Source organism: Danio rerio, chromosome 24, assembly GCF_049306965.1.
Source record: "Danio rerio strain Tuebingen ecotype United States chromosome 24, GRCz12tu, whole genome shotgun sequence".
Lineage (NCBI taxonomy): Eukaryota > Metazoa > Chordata > Actinopteri > Cypriniformes > Danionidae > Danio > Danio rerio.
The window spans coordinates 20,577,465-20,592,500 of record NC_133199.1 but is presented as its reverse complement, the minus strand read 5'-3'; the positions used below and the strand labels follow the sequence as shown (position 1 = coordinate 20,592,500).

The 15,036-nt window shown below is 34.4% G+C and overlaps 1 long non-coding RNA gene across 1 annotated transcript in view; it reads right to left on the bottom strand.

The window, feature by feature from the left end:
• LOC141380661 (uncharacterized) overlaps positions 1-4,887 on the bottom strand; it is a 146,200-nt gene extending 141,313 nt beyond the window's left edge. The window contains exon 1 of the long non-coding RNA XR_012399265.1: positions 4,839-4,887. This is a non-coding gene — a long non-coding RNA (uncharacterized lncRNA). The remainder of the gene's footprint in view (positions 1-4,838) is intronic.
• Between the last annotated feature and the right edge of the window lie 10,149 nt (positions 4,888-15,036).

Here is a 15,036-nt window from a genome sequence, read left to right as displayed (position 1 = left end):
TGACGGTTGGGGTTAGGGGTGAGGTCAGGTGCCACGCCTCTTTTTTAAAATCGTACCATTTCGTACGACTGAACTCGTACGAATTCGTACGAATTAGCCACTAAACTGGCAAAACGTAAAATACTTACGTTTTCTCGTGAGATCAGGCTGGTTTTATACTGTAACATGGCAGCGGTGCATCTGAGAGAAGTGAATGATGAGAAAGTCAGGGATAATTCTCTGTGCATGACAGTGAAATTAGTTATAGATTATAGATACTTATTATTATTATTATTTTTATTATTATTATTATTATTATTATTATTATTAGTAGTAGTATCAACAACAACAACAACAACAACAACAATAATAATAATAATAATAATAATAATAATAATAATAATTATTATTATTATTACTATTATTACTATTATTATTGTTGTTGTTTTTTATTATCATGGATTGATAAAAATCTGTTTACTTTAATAATAATGATAATTATTATAATTACTGTAGATAACTGTGAACATTTTTATAGAATGCTTAGAAAATGACCATAATTTATTAAATGTAATTCAATTAATTATGCATTGTTGTATTCTGATGTCATCATAGTTTTTTTGTACTGAGGACCAGGATTATGGCCCCTCCTTAAAACCTCACCCGCCCATTTATTTATAATATTTATTATAAATAAATATATCAAAAAATATATTTATATTTTTCCAATGATGGGTTATGACTGAGTAAAACATGTGCTGGATAAGTTGGCAGTTCATTCCGCTGTGGCGACCCCTGATTAATAAAGGAACTAAGCCCAAAAGAAAACGAACGAATGATTAAATGAATTTATGTTTACATTTTAATGTTAAATAATTAAAACTTTGACTACTGAAAATAAAAAAAACTAATGAACGAATGAGTGAATGGATGACAATCAATAATAATTCTTAATTTACTTATACTTTAACATAATTGACTATTTCAATATGGTGATGTCATTGGCATTTCCTGCTTGTTATCAAACTATTTCATACAGTAACTGAAATATGAGGCAATTCAATCATAACTTAACATTAAAACAGCTCTCATAACATTATTTATCAACATGTGAACCTTTTTGAATTCTCAGAAGCTTTGGAAATTAAAAATGTAAAACAGGAAAATACATTAGCAGCATTGTTATTGTTTACATGTCTTAAATAATCTTTAAAAACAAGCAAAAAAATAAATGAATAGGAATTATACATAGGTAAAAGGGAAAGTAACTTTAGTTTAATTATTAACAACAACAACAACAACAACAACAACAACAACAACAACAACAACAGCAACATAATAATAAAAAAAGTGCAAGAGAAAGATCCTTTCCAGTAGAAGACTCTGACAATAGTTATGGATTAATTAGATAATAACCATAATTTTTAACTAATCCTAATATTACTGCAAGTAAAATAAAATATAGTGAATAAAAACCAATAATAATTCTGAATTTCTAGATGCATTAACAATATAAAAACTAACAAACAAATACATGCATTCAAATACAAGATTTATACATAAATAAAACATACAAGTGTCTAATTTGATTGAAGATAACAACAATATTCATTATATATTAATCAATAATAATATACATTAGAATTCACATTTTCCAGAATTTAAATTAATAGCAGAACAAAGAAAGAAAGAAATACACATGCTCAATTCATAACAAAATGTTACATAATTTTATATTTCTGCTACTGTTAATTCAATATTCCAACCACTGCGAGGACTAAACTTTCCCAGCATGCAACGCAACATAAATAAATAATGTGAGCTACTGCTTTACTGTTTACTGCGCTACAGTTTACTGCATTATTTACACTGGTGATTGATGATTATTTTGTGAGTGGCAAAATCTTTTTTCCATAAATGCAAATAAACACAGAAGCACAAACAAAAGCTTATCTGTACAGAAGAAGCAAACCAAAGAAAACAAAAAGAACTAAATATTACATTGTTCAAAAGGAAGAAGAACAACAAAGCCATAACCTTCAAAAATATAAATAATGTGATCTTACAGCAGCAGTTAATGTAGAAATGGTTGAAGAAAAGCCAAATAACACACAAACAAGCATAAACCCGAGGCGTAGATATTTTTGTTATGTCGATTTGTTGTTGTAATGTGAGATGCTCGAGCATTAATATGCTGATCAGTAAAGCTGAGAGAAGGTAAAGCAGGCATTGACTGAAACAAACAGTGTCCATATCTGAATGTAATGATTCCCCCACAGGCCACAGTGCTTTGAGCTCAGCGGCAGCATTGATTTACACTGCTTCTCAATGCATTCAGAGCAAATTGTAAATGTTCAATGTTAAAAACAAAGTCCTTTAATGTTAGACACAGCAAACAGAAGCTCTGTATTTTCATGCATCTGTCAGTTTTAAGATTTTGGCCTTTATTTATTTATTTATTTTTAAAATTCAATTTAAATAAACTTTTATGTGTTTCTTTTGTTGAATTTTATCAGTTTGTCTCTGTAGACTTTAATTACATCACATACATTTAAATACAATACATACTGTACATTTTACTGAGCCTTTAAGCTTTTTAGCAGCACCAATTTTATGATTTACAGTTTTTTTCAGTTAATTTACAGTTGAGAATTGTATTAGGGGAAATTGATCTGCTCTCTGTCGACTTTTGATGATGAAAATTCAACTGTGCATTTTATCAAAGTGACTATTACCATAGTTTTAGTGGTTTGAATTATATATTATATAATAAATTACATATAGGCAAGGCAGTGGCGCAGTAGGTAGTGCTGTCGCCTCACAGCAAGAAGGTTGCTGGTTCGAACCTCGGCTCATTGGCGTTTCTGTGTGGAGTTTGCATGTTCTCCCTGCCTTCGCGTGGGTTTCCTCCGGGTGCTCTGGTTTCCCCCACAGTCCAAAGACATGCGGTACAGGTGAATTGGGTAGGCTAAATTGTCCGTAGTGTATGAGTGTGTGTGTGTGAATGTGGATGTGTGTGTGTGGATGTTTCCCAGAGATGGGTTGCGGCTGGAAGGGCATCCGCTGGGTAAAAAACTTGCTGGATAAGTTGGCGGTTCATTCCGCTGTGGCGACCCCGGATTAATAAAGGGACTAAGCCGACAAGAAAATTAATGAATGACTAAATAATATATGAAGAAATTAAGTCTGTAAAATAACAGTAAAATCAGTGGCAGTTTATAACCAGATTTCTGTGTTGTAACTTATAACAATAAACCAGACAATACATCACATTAAACTATGAAAAATATCACTAAAATTTACTTATCAACATTAAACGTTACTGGAGGAACAATCAAGGTCCCACAATGCAACTAAAAAGCATAAATAAATAAATAAATAATTAACACGGATCACAAAATACAGAAAATTGTCAAGTTACTGAACGCATATTTTTACCGTGCACGAACATCAAAAGCTCACAGTTTTATTCATATCTAATCATGTTTTTACAAAGAGAAAAATTCATACAAATTCGCCTTTAAATGTAAAGTAAACTAAAGGCTATTAATTGCAAAACTTTCACTGTATGCTACTGGATGTAAATTTCTATGTAAATTACTCTGATGTGGTTTATAATACCAATAAATCTGTAAATATTTCTAAATGTCTAAAAAGTGACTGTACTGTAGCATAAAACTCATGTATTCATTTCTATGTTGAATTAAAAGAGTGTTGGGATTCTTATAAACTAATGTGCAAAAGATAAGTTTACTTTTACTGTAATTTGCCGCTTGCCTTAATTTCACAATGAGATTCTGAATACAAAAAAAAAAAAAAACACAGTTAAGTCCTGTAAAGTGAAACTAATGTAATTTACTTTGAAAAATTGTACATGTTGTGAAATTCTGTGACTTTTTTACAGTGTACATACTTAGACTGGAGAAAACATTCTACAACACAAAAATGTACACTATTCGCAGTATTTTCTGAATTATGCAAAAAAAAAAAAAAAAAAAAAAGATTTTCATATTCTCTCACATGTGAAAAAAACTAAACAGGGTTTTTACTAAAAAGGATAACTTTATCCAAAGGTCAGATTTTTGTAAGCAAATTAGCACATATGTAACAAATTGGATAATTAAACATGCTAGAAACCTTGTAATACAAAACATTTAAAATTATTATTGTAATAAATCTGCTGGGGAAGTATTCGAATTGAGTTAAAGTTCATTTTATATTCACACAATGAGAATTTTATCTTCTTATATTTCAGAAAAGTATTCTTTGCCAATTACAAATAGGAAAATCATATTAGCAGTCAATGACTAACATTGTCAAAAACAATTAAATAAATAGTGCTAATGTTGTTTTGAAGTCATACTTACATGTAATTTCAAGCCGAAAATTCAAAATACTATGGTAAACAATACAGGGAGCATGTCACAAGTTGTCACTGAACGAATGTGCGAAAATAAAACCAACTTTTCCTCAGTAGTATACAGTGATAACTATTATCTAATATGTTTACACTATTACCCTGCAGGGTCTTGCATCTCATATAAACAGGCCTCATACCTGCAATTCACAAGCTTTTTGTTGTAATTTAACAATAGAATGTGTAAAATCTTCTAAATCTTCGAAAAATGCTCTAGTTCAGTCCAAAGACATTAGTATATTTTGGCAATTAAAACAATGATTAGAAGAATATTGTATGACAGAATATTGAACAGCATGCTGCATAACACTGCTCATCCAGAACGAGGCTCCAAACAAGTTCATTTTTTTAAGCACATTTTCAAAGGGGATCAGACAGATTTATTTAAAGTCAAACAAACAAACAAAACATCACAGAAATCAAGAAATTCAGAGCTACTTACTTTTCTTGCTTGTTGTTTCCCTCCACCAAAAATGATGTCACTTCCTGGAGCATGATGTCAAACAGGAAGTATCTTATATAAACTTAGTATAAGATTATCTTAGATAAACTGGTAGAAATTAGAGTTAAACATAATTTTTGATCTTATAAATTGGATTTTTCAGGTGACATACAAGGGTTTATGTTTGTATTTTTGGTTTTAGTTATAAGTTATTGTTACAAACTTCTAAATATTAGTTATTTAGCCATAATATTTCAAATTAAGGTGACACAGTGGCTCAGTGGTTAGCAATGTCGCCTCACAACAAGAAATTTGCTTGTTCAAGTTTTTCCCGTGTTCGCGTGTTTTTCCCATGTTCGCATGGGTTTCCTCTGGGTGCTCCAGGTTTCCTAACAATCCAAAAACATGCGCTATAGGTGAATTGAATAAACTAAATTCGTCATAGTGTTGACCATCACTGGGTGGCAGCTGGAAGGGCATCCGCTGTGTAAAACATATGCTGAATAAGTTGGCAGTTCACTCTTTTGTGGCGACCCCAGATTAATAAAGGGATTAAGACGAGGAAGAATGAACGAATGAATACTTACAATTGATCTAATTAAAAATGTACTCTCAGTGGACTCTCAATAGGAAACCTTGTGCCACATAAATATTAATAGTATACATGATGACATAACATACATATTAGTTTTACCTTTTATTGTGTGATTTAGTTCTCATAATGATTAAATGACATAGCTTGTTGTAAATCAGCTAGCATCTTAAAAGCAGACTTAAAGGGATAATAACCACAAAATGAAAAGGTCACTTTATTTTGATTGTCTGTTTGTTGAATTTAAGTGACATTGCATCTTCATGCTAACTAATTCTCAGTAGAGTATAAGTAGAGTGTTAGGTTGGGGTTAGGGCAAGGGTTAGGGTTGGCGTTAGGGTTAGGGTAAGTTGACTGTACTTGCAAAGTCTGTTTAGCAGCAGTATCAACAGATATTAAGCAGATATTAAGCAGTCTTCTAATTCTCAAATTAACCATCAAAATTAAGTGTTACTAATGAAAATTCTGTCACCATTTACTCACCCTTCTCTTGTTCAAGACAAATTTGGGTTTCTTATTTCTTATGAACAAAAAAGAATATATTTTGAAAAAAGCTGGAAATTTAAATAACCATTGTTAAGTAACCATTGACCCCAAAGTATATGTTTTCCTATTATGGGAATCAACGGTTTTAACTTTTAGTATTTCTTTTTCATTAGTATTTAAAAGAAAGAACTTTCTAAAGGTTTGAAATTACTCAAGAAAGAGTGAATAGTGAGTAAATTGTCAATTTTGGGTGAATTATACCTTTAACCTTTTGAGTTAGACATGGATGTGTTTACGTGTGTACAGTATGTGTGCTTGTTTGTTAAACCATGTGGCTCTACTATACATCACGCATGCCAATATGAGGTGAGCACTGGGTCACAGAGAGAAACATACGACACATTAATCACCGCAGACTATGTTTACAGATATAGAACTCCTAAATAAAGCAGATCAAAAACGCTATTTTAACAAATGAATAGCCTCTGTAAGAACCAAAACACACTGTGAGCATGCAGGACAAGATTAGTAAACTACACAAGCGTGATCGTAAGTCAAAGTAAACTGTGACTAATCCTCAGACCCAGAAACCTGTGATTTCAACACCTCCAGTTTACACACAAGCATGAAGGAGTGAACTTATGACACTCAATTACCTTCTCACACAGGTTAAAGGAGGTGATGACGAAAAGTTCTCCTTAGGATAGCAACTTCTTCATGCCCAATATATACAACATAAAGGGCCCATCTTAAATAGCACCCTAAACCTTTGTGGTCCTTTGGTAAAGTCCCGAATGGTACGCTTCATGTGCACTTGTGTTCCTGCAAAACAACAATGACCACAGATAATCCATTAAAGTCTACTTCAAATGAAACTTTGCTAGCACTGTTATTCTTTGAGTGAACAATAATAGAGGCATGGTGGCTTAGTGGTAGACACTGTTGTCTCACAGCAAGAAGGTCACTGGTTCAAGTTCCAGCTTGGCCAGTTGACATTTATGTGTGGAGTTTGCATGTTCTCCCCATGTTCGCGTCGGTTTCCTCCGGGTGTTCCGGTTTCCTCTACAGTCCAAAGACATGCGGTACAGGTGAATTAGATTAAGTAAATTGGTTGTAGTGTATGTGTGTATGTGTGTTTGTGTATGTATGTATGTGTATGTGTGTGTGTGTGTGTGTGTGTGTGTGTGTGTGAATGTGAGAGTGTATGTGTGTTTCTCAGTGCTAGGTTGCGGCTTGAAGGGCATCCGCTTTGTAAAACATATGCTGGAATAGTTGGTGGTTCATTCCACTGTGGCAAGCCCTGATAAATAAACGACAAAGCTAAAGGAAAATGAATGAATACATGAACAATTAGTAAACACCTATCTTTTCTTTAAATCAATCAAAGTCTGACTATCTGCTCACACATTTGGAGTGGTGGTCCTTGCTGACATCAGTTTAATGATTTTAGCAACATTAATCTTAACCTCACCCCTTTTACGTTAGTTTGCTACGAGGCAATGACGTGCAAAAAGTAAACCCTGCCCCCTTACTAAATATTCTGTTTCAGTTAGAAGTACATCAGTATAAAGAAATAAAAGTCTCAGCAACTGCAGAATCACGAGGACTTCCAGTTCACAAAAATCTAGGGATTTTGGAAGGTTGATAATGAGTGCCCCCTTTGTGGCTGCTATGAGCCTGAATTTAGGGTGCGAGAGTCAGATTGAATTTCAGACTGTGTTAACTTGCAGTCTTGTGGACTTATATTGGATGTCATGTGTGTTAGTTAACATAATATCAAAATGTACTCTTGTTCTTATATTTCTATGTATATACAGTCGTCTCTCGCTTAAAACCGGTTCACTTTTTGCAGCCTTGCAGTTTTGACATGTTTTTTTTTTCTACATCGTATTGTGTTCTGCGTCCTGATTGGCTGTAGACTGGGGATTCTAAAACTGGAGGGCCGGTGTCCTGTAGATTTTAGCTACAACTTGCCTCAACACACCTGCAAGAGTGTTTCTAGAAAGCCTAGTAGGAGCTTGATTAGCTAGCCCAGGGGCCTGTTTCAGAAAGGAGGTTAACTGAAAACTCAGAGTATTTTAACCCTGAAATGAGAGAAACTCTGGGTTTTCCGTTTCAAAATGGCAGGTTTGTTAACTGGAGAAAGCAGGGTAAGTCAAGCCTGTTTCTGAAAGAGAGGTAACTTTAACTCAGAGTCAGTTACTGTGGTAACTTACTCTGTGAATCTAACCTGGTCAGAAGCAGGTTTTATTCTCTAAACTCAGAGTTTCTGTCGGTCTCCTCCCCTTTTTTTAAAGATGAAGCGGTATTTCTCGCCTTAGCCTTACGTTTCCACCCACCTATTTTTATGCTTATTTTGGATACGTGCATAAAAACGATTGATAGAAACGTCATGATGCACATAACTTTTTAAAATATGTATAAAAAACGCGCATAACTGAGTAGCATAAACTTTTATTCGATCGAAAATGTGCGCATAATCTACGATGGAATCACTTTTACTGAACAAATTACAGTATGTACATTAAAAAAAAGATCATGATCATATGATAATGAAAATGTGTGTAAATGGACAAACAGCAGGCTGAGCACACTGTAACATGTCTTAAATATTGTGTTAGTCATTCTAAAATGCCTTAACTGTTTCAGTATTAGTGTATATTATTAGTTACCTCCGAACGTCTAGTGTGTGTCAAGAGTCTCTGCGTCTCATGGCTTCAGACGCCCCCACGTGTTCATTGTGTTTCAGCATTGTCTTCTGACATCGAGGCGCAAGTACATTGATTAGGCTAAATAAAGAATTAATTGACGCAGCTTCTTCTACCACAGTAAATTCTGTTTTTACTGTTGATATTTGGTGCCAGTTTAATCAGGAAGTGACCATTTTTTTCTCTTTGACTCGTTGGATGGAATTTTATTCGCATCTTCTATGCAATATTCCAGTTTTGCACATAAATATATGTAATATATTTGGATGGAAAATAGCTATTGCCTACATTTTTGTCACAGAAGAACTGTACTAGAATGGCTTATCCTTTTTTAATAAATAATTAAATTAAATTCACCTTCGACATGCATGTAACTAGATTAATGGGATTATTATTCTTTCTAAAAATAATTTTTAGTACTGCTTACCTTCTAAATTTTATATTAACCTCTATCACTTGATCAATAAAAAAGGCAGACACACAAGTGCACTGTTAAATCATTTAAAACTAATAAATGTATAAAAGAAAGTTTAGAAAAAAAATATAAACGTCACAAATTTCATTACTTATTTTATTATACTTAAATATTTAAATACTTAAAAAGTGAAATTAGGCATTAACTTGAGCAGCTGTTTTCCCACGCTAACTGTCTCTTCTTCACTGATGGTTGCTTCTTTTCAAATATATACACTCATATTTGCTATAACTTTGCATGAGAACATCAAGTTCAGCCGGAGAAAGAAATGGTGATCTCTTTTATAAGATATTGCCATAGTCACTCGTAATGTCTGCGCTCCATTGATAATGCCTTTTTAAAGTCACGGTGTGCGCGCTTAACTCTGAGTTGGTCTACTCGAAGTTGATTGACCCAACTCAGATCAGCTGTTCTGAAACCGAAAACTCTGAGTTTTTAATCTCTCGGTAAATCAACTCAGAGTTCAAGTTTAAACTCTGAGTTGTTTGAACCTCCTTACTGAAACAGGCCCCAGGTGTGTCTGATAAATCTTCGATCGCTAGCAGTGTGACTCTGAAGTGCTGTGCTGTATGTTTGCAAGTTTTCTCCCCACAATGTTGACAAAACATTCTGAACCGTTAAAGGCACCTGCAGTAGCACCCAAAAATCAGTGGAAGATTATAACCATCACACAGAAAGTTGGACTTTTGAACGTGCTAAAGAAAGGTAGAAGTTATGCGGCTGCTATTACGGAATAAACACATGAGGATCAAATTGTTTGGATCTTTGGTTTCATTCTTCAGTACTAGACTTATTTTTCTACGAAGGTTTCAACTTTGAGAGAAAAGTGAGAAATTGTAAATTACAGCCTAAACATCTATAATAATTGTAATACTGAATACTTTGCAGATTTCACCTATTGTGGATTATTTTTAGAATGTAACTCTTGCGAATAACGAGGAACCACTGTAGTAATGCTTGTTAAAAACAATATATCTGGGCACTTCACTATTTTGTTAAAATTCATTTGCCTCCATAGGGCGTCACGGTGGCACAGTGGGTAGCACAATCTTCTCACAGATAGAAGGTTGCTAATTCAATCCTCGGCTGGTTTAGATGACATTTATGTGTGGAGTTTGCCTGTTTTCCCTGTGTTTGTGTGAGTTTCTTCCAGGTGCTCCGGTTTCTCCCTAGTCCAAAGATATGCGGTACAACATGTGTAAAACATATGCTGGATAAGTTGGTGGTTTATTTTGCTATGGCGACCCTGATCAATAAAGGGACTAAGTCGAAAAGAAATTGAATGAATGAATAATTTGCCTCTATAATCTTTTATCAATTACTATAACCTTCCCTCCTCCCTTAAAATGTCCTTTCTTCATGTCTGGTCACATGGAATGTCTTTTTTGTAAGGTCATCAGTGTGTCTTGCTTTTGTCCATTCATCCATTGTCCTGCACTTCCAATGATTCAATCAGTTCCCAAAGCATGCATCAACCTAGTTTGTTTTTTTTTTTTTTGCCAATTTTAGGACCATTTTAATCTGATATATGTCACTATATGGGAAAACGGACAGGATCTTAACCTCTGTTTCATGCTGACTTTGAGTCCACAAGACCATAGCGCGTCCCATTCAACAGCATAGATTTCATGGTACACCCTTTGTAGCTGCTCTGAGCCTTTGATAAGCACATCTGCTCAACTGAGGTTAATTCTGAGCAGATTTCAACCCAGACAAAGCTGCATTATGTCAAAATACTGTGAAGTGGGAGAAAGACTTCAAGGTATTAGGTTGGCAGTTTTGGACTGGGCATCTATATAAACCTGTGGACATAAAATGGGTACCATGTGTGTCGGTCTATTTATTTTTCAGGACTTTAGGGTGTTCCATTTATCATTTCAGCTTTTAAAAGCAGCCCCCTTTGTGGTCTCTATAAGCCTTCATTGAACACATTTGCTGAACCAACATATGCACTTGAGGTCTTTACTTAGAATGACTGGTTAAACGCTGTGGTCTACAGTATATGTGGGATCTAATGCCCCAACAGTTTAGGGAGAAATTAAGCTTTGTAAAACAAAACAACAAATCAATCAACAAGTCGAGTCACTGTTTCAAAGTGTTAAAATGCCACATACAGTAATTCGGACACCTACTGGTCAAAGCCATGTATCCTCACCGGCCACTTTATTAGGTATACCTTACTAGTACCGGGTAGATACCTCTTTTTGCCTTTAGAACTGACTTAATCATTTGTGGCATAGATTAAACAAGGTACTTGAAATAATCCTCAGAGATTTTGGTACATATTAATATGATAGCATCATGCAGTTGCTGCAGATTTGTTGGCTGCACATCCATGATGTGAATCTCCCATTCCACCACATCCCAAAGGTGCTCTATTGGATTGAGATCTGGTGACTGTTGAGACTGTTTGTGAACAGTGAATTCATTGTCATGTTCAAGAAACCAGTCTGAGATGATTTGCACTTTATGGCATGGTGCTTTATCCTGTTGGAAATAGCCATCAGAAGATGGGTATTCTGTGGTCATAAAGGGATGGCCAAGGGTAGCAACAATACTCAGATAAGCTGTGTGCCAAGAAAATATCCCCCACACCATTACACCACCAGTCTTAACCGTTGATAAAAAGCAGGATGGATCCATGTTTTCATGTTGTTGTACCATCCTATGTTTCAGCAAAAATCAGGAATCCTTTAGTGTCCAATTTTAGTGAGCCTTAGTTTCCTGTTCTTAACTGACAGGAGTGGCACCTGGTGTGGTCCTTTGCTGCTGTAGCCCATCTGCCTCAAGGATCGTCTTGACCATGTCTACATGCCTAAATGCATTGAGTTGCTGCCATGTAATTGGCGGATTAGAAATCTGCGTTAATGAGCAGTTAGACAGTACCTAATAAAGTGGCCAATGAGTGTAAATGTGACAAATATTCAAGCAAAACTTGGAATAAAATAGGCTTTTTCAAACACATCAAATACTTGGAATGCACTTGGCCTATTGTCTAATATGATTAAACATTAAGTCTCCATAATATGCATTCTTTTAGATATTTTCAAGGCTTATGTTGTTTGTTGCATTGTGGGCTCTGATAACAGGACAACACATGTCTATTTACTAATACTATTCCTTTTAGTTTTATGAATGTGTCTAATAAATGGTCTAATAAATTGTCTATTCACTTGTAAAACTTTTCCAAAATCAAGTAAGATTTATAAAACCTGTTCAGTGATTCCTCAATCTATGGCCATTAAAACTCCCACAGCACTTCTTATAAAGTGTAGGGGTGTAAGCCCAGTGTCTTAGCCAAATTCCCTCAATTGGCCCTTACTCATCAAGCCTCCTAATAATCCCTCTCCACTGAATTGGCTCTATCACTGTCTCTCTTCTCCACCTGCAGCTGGTCTGTGGTGAGCACACTGACACTTTTGTCCTGTGGCTGCTATCCAATCATCTCAGTGGATGCTGAGGAGAGAGAGGGCTATGAGGGGGCTCATGTGATTATAAAGCTTTGCGTTTATAGCAATACACAGTAAAAGCCTTATATAAATTCATTCATTCATTTATTCATTCATTCAGGTGCCATTTTGGTTTGGGGCTGTGTGCACTTGCAGTCTAGTGGATATACAATCACCACTAACTATGTGAGTCTATGATATTATAAGGTGTCATCATTTTAACTTTAAGAACAGCGCTTACACGTGTCCCCTTTAAGTTCTATGTGCCCTAAATGCATTATTGAATGCAATATTTTTTTCATAATTCTGTTAATCATCTTCAATCCTGATCAAAACTACTAAATTGCTTAAAAAATTACAGTAATTTAACTCTTTAATTGCCAAATTCACAAATGATGTCACTGATTCAGTGAAAAAACACATAAAATTATATATTTTCATTCTAAAATGTAAACATTTTAAAATTATTTTATCAATTATTTATGTGAAACAACATTGTTTTGGATTAATTGGACTTTTTTTCTCCCTAATTTACAGTTTGTGGCTGTTTTTGCTCCATTGACTTACATTATAACCACATTTTTTTTTTGTATTCTAAAGCCATGAAACCATATAATCATGCATTTTTGATTGTTGGTGTTTTTTCCTGTTGTTAAAAGGTAAAATTTGTAATTTTTGCTGTTGATCAGTTGGCACCATTAACCTTTTAGATAAGCCTGTGCAAAAAAATCTATCAAAATCAAAATATGCATCTCAGTTCTCAAAACTACATGGAGCAAATAAAAACAAAGACTGAGTGTTCATGTGGTTATAATGGAAGTCAATGAAGAAAAAACAGCCACCAACAGTAAATTAGAGAAAAAAAATGAACATAATGCATTAAAGTCAGTGTTTTTACTAATCTTTCACATGTTGAAGACTGTGGTAAAAACAAAATCCAGTCCACAATTACTTTTAATATTAAAAAATATGTCATTTTGTGTGTTTTTTTCTTCACCAAATCAGTGACATAATTTAAGAACTTGGCAATTAAAGAGTTAAAATCCTGTAATTTTGTAAAACGTCGTTGCTTTGATCAGGACTGAGGTTGATTAACAGATTCATCCAAAAAATATATATATTTAAAAAAAATGTATCTGATTTATTTTTACAGCAGTCTAACTCAGTAAATGTTTTCATAACAAAAGGGTAGTAATTTTAAACATGCATAAATATTAAAGCAGACTTACCCCACAGCCAAAGAGGAAAAACACAAAAGTGCAGACTCAGCTGGTCTATGGGTTTACATTTGGGATTGTAACCATACTTTCATGACTGCTGCAGAATTTGGCTTCTAGTGGTACCTTGGTAGAAGTGTACATTGAGAGAGTATTGTGGACCATGAAGCGAGGACACTGTTAAAATGCTACAGTGGATTGTAGAAAGATCATAAGTTCACAAGCGTGGTATTTGTGATTATTCCATAGTTTCTACAAGTGGCAACTCGTCAATACTAGGCACCACCTACAGTAGATTAAGTAATCCAAAGATATGATAGGCATGACATTTTTGACAAGCTACTGAGCTAAGTCTGCTCTGGTTGGTTCACAGCAAATTCTCCACTTTTGTTTGTAGTTTAGCAACAGTGTAGTTTTTATTATTTATATATTCCTTAAATATATATTTTTGGCCTCAAATTACTGGACAATTCTTGAAGAGTCTCTTTCTCTTTTTGGAGCCGGTTGGCCAGTTCTTAGAGATTATTATTTATTAACAATTTTATATTAGTGTACATTATCAATTTTGTTATTCATCTCAGGCCCTGTCCACACAAACATAGGTATGTTCAAAACTTCAGCTCTTTCAACACAGTTTGGAGCTCAGTTGCTTACATAAGACACTTTTGTGAAATGGATGGCATGTTGACAGCCAACCAGAAATAATAATAACCCTTTTTAAGGCTTCTGATTGGCCAACATGATTTTAATGTTAGATGTAAATTGCCACCTGTTGCTTTAGCATGCTCTTGACTGCACTTTTAGGGGGAGTATTTTTGCTTTTTTATGTGAATTACATTTTTTTAACCGTGATTGTGGACAAAACTGTTTTGGAAAATTATTTTTAGGCATATGGTTAGGAACTGGATCTTTTTTTTCTAGAAATCACATAACACACTTACATTTCTGTTTTTCTTACTGGGTTTGAGTATATGTCAAACATGACATCTGATGTTTGTAAACATGAATTCCAAATTTCTGTCATGTCGCATATATAAATATACAGTGCAGACAAATTGGAATATATTGCCTTCTGAAAGGCACGTTGATGCGAAAACAATCATGGCCACCATATTGAAGTACCATTCCAAATGAAAGTGCTCAAAACTAGCCACTTTGAAGGGCTCTTGGTAATGAAGGATTTTAAAGGGTACAACCAATGCACACTTTGGGCCCCTTATGGTCCTTTGCAGAGGTGTTGAACAGCTCTTTCCATTCAGAAGGGCTCACCC